Genomic DNA, 8447 nt, shown 5'->3' on the forward strand with positions numbered 1-8447 from the left:
TTAGCATCCAATTTTAATACAAGTAATGAATTTGGCCTGAGAAAGCAACCCTTTTAGGTGTTTTGAAATTTCCTTCATTTTGAGCCCATATACAAATGGATTAAACAAAGGGTGATAGAGCACTATTTGTAATGTCATTATTATGCGTGCAGTTTTGGAAAATCTAGTTCCACCGAGCTATGCTTATATCATACACAAAAACAAACAGGCACTGATTAAAACTAACAGATGGGGTAAACATGTCTCTGCAGCTTTCTTCCTAATTTCTTTACAACTTTGAAAAGAAACAATAAATATTATTGTGTATGTGAAAACTATGAAGAGCATAGGAAGTATTACAAGATGTAGTAAAGTAACCACACCAAAGATGGTAATTAATCTTGATCTTTGACACTGAAGAGTGTAAACTGCATTATTACAAAATATTCCTTTTATATTTAAAGTCGCACAGTTTAGCTTCAGCACTCGCTATTACTAGGACAGCAATATGACAAACAGGCACAAGCCAAGCTATGATCAGGGAAATACTCACAGTGGTTTTTCTCATGATAATTTGATATTCAGAGGTTTTACATATAGCCACATATCTGTCATAGGCCATGGCAGCCAAGAGAGGTAACTCTGAACCACCTAGAGTGTAAAACATAAAAAACTGAAAGAGACAGGCTGAATATGTTGTGACTTGTTTTTCAGATAAAAAGCCAATCAGAAGTTTTGGGTAAACAGTTGTGCTGTAAAGAACAGAGTTAAGTAGCAAAGCAGCAATGAAAATGTACATAGGCTCATGAAGGTTTTTATGAATAAAGATTAAATACACAATAGTAGAATTAGTGTAGATTATTAGAATATATAGTGTGAACATAATAAAAAAGAAAATATATCTGTACTTGCTAATTTCTGTGTACCAGTCCAGAGTTAGAAAGGTAACATTTGATTCTTTATCCATTATTGTTTTCAAAGACAAAACATTTGTTCATAAAACTAACTGCATAACAAGTATTAATGGAAAACCAAAATCAAGGAAAAGAATTATACCAACATGCAACATGTTTTCGTGCCATTCGTAAAGAACTCAAAATATCTTGAAGAACATTCATTACCAAGATTCACACAGTTAGTCATACGAGTCTGTAGAAGGTTTTTATTATTTTGCTTCATCCTCAAGGGAGGGAGAGTTCTGAAACACCATTGTTCTGCCTTCTGTAATTGATGCTTTGGGAATCTACAGTTAATCCTTCCTTTCTGTTTAATGTGAACATTCAGGATGGCTCTCCTGAATGTAAAAAAATGAAAGTATAACATTAAAAGTAATACAAGACTAGATGTGTAAACAAAGAAAAGTAAAAAATAAAAATTAATACAGTCCGTAAGAACAATTCTGTCACACACAGTTTTAAGGTGCCAACATATCTTTTAACTGTCATGGTAAGTGGGTTGAAAAACTGCGATGGGAGATTCCTTGCAAAAAAGATGAGTTTATTTACAATGAAAAACCTAACGGCTTGTAAACACATAAATCTGACAAGGCAACAATGCGAATAGTTGACTCCTCCCAGTGGTATTTGTAGTGGCGTAATTCTGTACCGTGATACAGCAAAAAAAAATCCCAAAAGGCTCCTTCTCCTTGAACCTCTCCTTCATGCTCCCAATCCTGGGGAAAAATGCTAGCAGAGACAAAATAGCTAGCTTGTTATCAAACGTAGCTCAAAACGCACTTCTAGGAGAGACACTACCCTTGTGTACACAATGTTCCAGCGCTGGTCTTCACCAGACCGTGCCATTAAATAGATCTGCCTCAACATGGTCGATGATTATCGGCAGCTGGTGAGATGATTACATCACAGGTGCGGCGGCTCCTACGTGGGAACCCTTTCTGGGTTAGCCGCCGCTTCATGTCTCGGCCACCATAAGTCCACGCCCCCACATAATGACAAAAACAACAGGAGAAGGCTGAACAGACACACAAACCAAAAGAAAACAAACTCAAACTAGCAGGTCTACAGGTCACGGCTGTCAGACCATGACATTAACTATAACATAAATGTTGTTCTCAAATCACCGATTAGGTGACTTCATAGCAGCATTCAGAGTGGAGATGTCCTGTTCCAAAATCTAGTTTTTTATGTCCTGTATCATTAGCCCAAGGACAGAAATTCTTATACAAAGTGCAAAACTGAGCAATGCAATGTGCAAATGAGCATATGACCAGAATGACATAACAGTGGGTTATTTGATTATGTTGATCAGTGTGACAGCCTGGGGGGAAGAAACTCTCTCTGTAGCATCTGGGTTTTGTAAACAACGCTCTGTAGCACCTGCCTGAAAACAGCAGTTTGAAGAGTTTATGTCCAGAATGTGATGGGTTTGCAGAAATGTTTTCTGCCCTTTTCCTAGGCCAGGACCTGAACATGTTCTGGATGAAAGGACTCCCTCAAGATTCAAATTTTTTTTCTGAGGTCAGACTTCCATTCATCAAGCTTCTTCCGCTTATACGGGGCCGGGGGGTATCAGCCTAAACAGAGAAGTCCAGACCTTCCTCTACCCAGCTACCTCTTCCAGCTTGTCTGGGGGAAAACCAAGGCGTTCCCAGGACAGCTGAGAGACATAATCACTCCAGCGTGTCCTGGGTCTACCCCGGGGCCTCCTCCCAGTGGGACATGCCCGGAACACCTAACCCGGAAGTGCCTAGGAGGCATCCTTGTCAGATGCCCGAACCAAATGAACTGGCCCCTTTCGATGTGAAGGAGCAGCAGCTCTAATCTGAGCCCCTCCCAGAAGTCTGAACTTCTCACCCTGCCACTTCACACTCAGCTGTGAACTGTACCAATGTGAGCTGGAGGCCACCACCTGATGAAGCCAACAGAATCACATCGTCTGTGAAAAGCAGAGATGAGATTCTGACACCACCCAAGTGGCAGCCACTTGGCTATGCCTAGAAATACTGTCCATAAAAATTATGAACAGAATCTGTGACAAAGGGCAGCACTGACGGAGCCCATCACTCACCAGGAACCAGTCTGACTTATTGCCGGCTATGTAGATCAAGCTCTTGCAACGGTTGTATAGGAATCAAATGGCCAGTAACAATGGGCCAGACATCCCATACTCCCACAGGAGATCCCAAAGGAACACGGTCAAATGCCTTCTCCAAGTCCACAAAACACATGTAGACTGGTTGGGCAAACTTCCATTCACCCTCAAGTATCCTCGAGAAGATTAAGAGCTGGTCCAGTGTTCCGCGACCAGGACACTGGACCAGCATTGTTCCTCTAATATCCGAGGTTCGACTAACGGATGGACTCTCCTTTCCAGCACTCTGACATAAACTTTCACTGGGAGGCTGAGGAGTGTGATCCCCCTGTAATTAGAACACACCCTCCGGTCCCCCTTCTTAAAAATGGGGACCACCACCCCGGGCTCCACGGTGGAAATCGTGGAGATCTTGGGAGGCGTGTCAACCAGGACAGCCCTACAACATCCAGAGTCCGCCCTGAGTTCCTGGCCACATACAATCCAGGGGCTCTGCCACCAAGGAGTTGTTGAACTGCCTCGGTGAAGTCGCCCCGGAGATTGGTGGGCCATCCTCCTCGTTCCCAGAGTCTGCTTCCTCCACAGAAGATGTGCCAGTGGGATTAAGGAGGTCCTTAAAGTATTCCTTCCACCGCCTGACAATTTTCTCAGTCGAAGTCAGCAACACTCCACCCGCACTATACACAATGCAGGAAGAACACCGCTTTCCCCTCCTGAGTTGCCTCCAGAATCTCTTTGAGGTAGTCTGAAAGTCTTTTTCCATGGGCTCTCTGAACTCCTCACACACCTGAGTTTTTGCTTCAGCTACTGCCCGTGCCACGTTCCACTTGGCCTGTAGGTACCTATCAGCTGCCTCTATAGTCCTACAGGCTAACCAAGCCCAATAGGACTCCTTTTTCAGCCTGATGGCTCCCTTCACCTCTGGTGTCCACCATTTGGTATGGGGGTTACCATCACGACAGACACCAACCATCGCAAACCAGCTTGACCAAAAAAAAAAACATTTGGTCAAACTTCCAAATGTTTTTTTTTTGTTCCCGTGCACAAAGAGAGTGTGGGTTTTGATTTCTCTTCAAGTTTTATGGCAATAGTTACTTTCACCATACTTTGAAATTGTTATTGAAAGTTTGACTATTTATGATGGGTGTCTGATTGAAATTCTAAACTCTGACACTCACTCTAGGTTCTGTTGTCCTACACTATGTCAATGATTTCCTTCTGACTAAACCTAATTAATAGGGATGTGAATCTGCTGAAGCATCTGGCTGCTGAAGGTCATAAGGCCAGCCTTCCAGAGCTGCAGGTTGTTTAGGAGGAGGTTCCATTCCTGGGCTATCAGATTTCAGCTAATGGTAAAAATCTATCCCCCAAATACCTGGAAGCCCTACAGCGCATATCAAAACCACTCACTAAGGACCAAATTATTATTATTCATTATTCATTGTTGTGGGATGTGCTCTTATTCGGTCTTTAAGTCTGACGTCATTAGCCGTGTCTGGGTCCAAACTCTGCTGCAGGTCCCTAAGTCAAATGATCACTCACTGCGCATCACTGCAAATGTATAGACATAGTACATGGTTACACATTTGTACAGTCTCACAGTAAGCTCACACACTTCACGTGACAGCAAAATTAAAGGCACATTATGTTTTTCTCAGGATTCTTAAACCTGAACAAGCGTTCATTCACATAAAAGTTGTCTTGCAGGCCCCACTCACTGTGGGCTTGACTGACTCTACCAGACTTCTCCCCCAAGCTAGATCCTTTGGCTCCAGGTTCAGGTCCAGGCACTAAATTTCCACAATGATCTTCTGAGAAGCAATCATTAGTGTAGTTACCCGCTGTCAGCTACATAGAAAAGGATCCTGGTGTTACTTGTCTCTCAGAAACAGTTCATAACTTCCCTTTAACTCATTCATGTCACCTAAAAGGTAAACCTGTTTCTCCATCACCTGTTCAGCTCTGATGATTCAGTAGGAACATCTCCTGGTTTCACCTCCATGTTTCCCTCTCACCAGATATCCAAACCAATATCATGACCAGCAGCATTTACGGCTGTGGCTCCAGCAAATATCAACTGATACTAGAAATTAATCCATCCATCCATCCATCCATTCGCTTCCGCTTATCCTTTTTCAGGGTCGCGGGGGGCGCTGGAGCCTATCCCAGCTGTCATAGGGCAAGAGGCGGGGTACGCCCTGGACAGGTCGCCAGTCTGTCGCAGGGCCAACACACAGGGACAGATAACCATTCACGCTCACATTCACTCACACATTCACACCTAGTGACAATTTGGATTATCCAATTAACCTATCCCCACAAGCTCCATGTCTTTAGACGGTGGGAGGAAGCCGGAGTACCCGGAGGGAACCCACGCAAACACGGGGAGAACATGCAAACTCCACACAGAAAGTCCCCGGCCTGATGGTGGAATTGAACTCAGGACCTTCTTGCTGTGCGGCAAATATCAACTGATACTAGAAATTAATATTAAATAAATTCTAACAACAGCTTACCAAGCTTAAACGTTCTGCTGTTGTTTATCCGCTAGTTTCCTGTTTCTGGCCCAAAGAGGAAACTTGCGGATAAACAACAACAACAAGAGAAAAGCCGATCAGCTGATCATTGATCAGTTTCATGTTTGAAGCAGCAACAGGAGAGGGACAGGTAGAGAATGATAGAAGAAGACACAGCTGTGCTGCGTAAAGACATTTTTTTAATTCTAGTCGAAGTACGGGACAAATCATGTTCCTTTTCACCTCAATAAGGAACTCCTTGGTTGTAATTGGAAAAATCACCATCGGTGGCCAATGGCCAGTCCATCTGCAGGTCCATATATCAGTTGTAAAGCTTAACGTGGAAATACTTTACAAACATTCAGAGATGAACCTACACACTTGCTTTACTTCACCGGGATAGCTTTTTCTGAGATGAAATGCCAGTTTGGCAGCACATAGTGGGGCTCCAAATGCTTTCAGTGTAAAGTAACTCCAGACTGCCGACAGGTCTTGCACGCCACAGCCACTCTTTCACGTGACGCATACTGCTCCGACGTGCTAAGGTCATGAGCTGGGTTACACCATGTCACAAGTTTTGTGAGGTGCTTTTGTGATACTTAATGGATCGGATTACATTTTTTATTTCTCTCTGATATCCGATCTAGTAATTTAGGTCAGTGTTGGAACAATACATAATATCGCATCTCTAATGCAACTGCATCTCTAATAAGCACCCGGTGTTTTGTGTAAATAAAGAACTGAATGGTGATTCTCAGTCTGCACATGAGCCCGTCCTGTCCTCGTGACAGAATATTCCAGCCACACCATGGACTCAGCAGACTCTGCATCCTCCGCTTCAGTTTCTGTCACTCTGGAGGAGCTGCTGCAACAGCATGAACAAATGCTAGTTCGACTCAGTGAAGAGGTTGTGGCCTTGGCTCAGGCTCTCGCTCAGTGGACCCCGCCGAGAAAACCCATCCTCCAACCCATCTCCCCAGGTAATATCAACTCCCACTGAAAGTATACCCACATCATCTCTTTCACCTGTGTCGACAAATTCCTCCCCTATGCCAGAGATGTTCTCAGGGGAGCTTGGGAAATGTGCTTGGTTTTTGATGCAATGTTTTGGCAGTTACCTCAGGTGTTTTGTAGTGACAGAGTTAAGACTGCTTATTTCATTCAGTTGTTACGGGACCGCGTATTGACTTGGGCTCAGGCTCAACTGCAAGCAAGCCACAAAATAACTTATGCTGACTTTTTGTCTAAGTTCATGGCGGTGTTTAACAAGGGACTCAGTGCTGAAGATGCCGGGCACCGCTTACTTAACCTCAAACAAGGTAAGTGCAGCATGGCTAATTTTTCTAGCAATTTTTGGACCCTGGCAGCACAGGCAAAGTGGGAACCAGAGGCATTGAGAACCACGTTATTGAACAACATAAATAATGAGTTAAAAGATGAATTAATGATGCGTGAGCTCCCTTCTTCCCTAGAGGCTATCATGACGCTGTGTGTTAGATTTGTATTGTTTATTGTCATTTATGCTTAGAAATATTTACTCATATATGCTTAGAAGTATATAATCATTTGTAGATTGAAAGAATGTCTCATCCTAGGAGGTCTGTAACAACTCTGTGTAGCATGAAGAGGGGAGTGCGTTCACTCCTCTTCAGAGTGTTCTGGCATAGATCACACACCTCCTAGGAGAGGTCGTATCTTCTCTTGCTGATATATGGTATAGCAAACACACGTATATCTGTTTGAGTGTAAGAGCCTTTTGTTTAGATGGACTAGACTCCTGGCACCAGCTTTGGGGAGTCTTCACAGGTTCACATTCTCACACACACACACACACACACACACACACACACACTTACACAACGCACAGGCAAGGTACTCTTTGTGTGTATGGATACATCATATGTTAATGAACCTATGCATATTCATGTAACCTCAATAAAAGAGCAGTGTTACAGGAGAGCGAACGAGAGCAACTGGGGTCAAGCGAAGGAACAGCGTTTGTTCAGTTCTCTCCCGTTCACATGAAACATAAAGAACTTTGCCTACTTCTTGTCCTGCTTGCTGTGTAATTACATTGTCTTCCACGTTCCAGCGAATAGGTTCAAGCTACAAACCTATCACTGTGCATTTAGGTGGATGATCGACCGCAGGCACACTGGAGCACACAGAAATACTCTTCGCCATAGCCGCTGATGGCACCCGACACTCCCCTTGAATCGACCTATCTGGCAGAAACTCTCTGCCCCACCTCATGTTGCCCATCAAACGTACTGTTCCATACTCCATTCACTTTCTGCACTAGTTGATTCAGGGGATGAGCAAAATTTCATCGACTCCTCGCTAGCCGCTAAATTAAATATTGTTGCCAAGGTGTTGCCCAATCCGCTCTGCGTTTCTGCCTTGTCTTGTCAACGCCTGCCTGACATCACACATGGTACTGAACCACTATCACTCACAAAAAGTAATATCACACTATCAATCGCCAAAAGGATAAGCTTCTTTGTGTTTAAGGCACCGTTCGCTCCGTTCGTGTTAGGTTATCCGTGGTTAGTGAAACACAATCCTCAGATTGCATGGAACAAAGAGCGGGTGATGGGGTGGAGTGTCACATAAACTGTCTCAGGGCTACCACCCTCCCGGTCACCCCGCTCTCCCCTGGTGAACCCCCTGAGGCTCCGGATTTGTCCGCTGTTCCCCGTGTTTATCACAACCTGGGGGCAGTTTTTAGCAAGGATGGGGCACGCTCGCTCCTGCCTCATAGGCCCTATGGCTGTGCAATAGATCTCCTCCCTGGGACTCCGCTTCTATCTGGTGGCCTGTATAGTCTTACTCAACAATAGAGAGGGGCCATGGAGAAATGCATCAGTGGCTCTTTGGCTGCAGGCATTATTCAACCATCTC

The 8447-nt window shown here is 44.2% G+C and overlaps 1 pseudogene; it reads right to left on the reverse strand.

The window, feature by feature from the left end:
- On the reverse strand, positions 1-946 carry LOC116324319 (annotated as a pseudogene).
- Positions 947-8447: the final 7501 nt, after the last annotated feature.

Source organism: Oreochromis aureus, linkage group 16, assembly GCF_013358895.1.
Source record: "Oreochromis aureus strain Israel breed Guangdong linkage group 16, ZZ_aureus, whole genome shotgun sequence".
Lineage (NCBI taxonomy): Eukaryota > Metazoa > Chordata > Actinopteri > Cichliformes > Cichlidae > Oreochromis > Oreochromis aureus.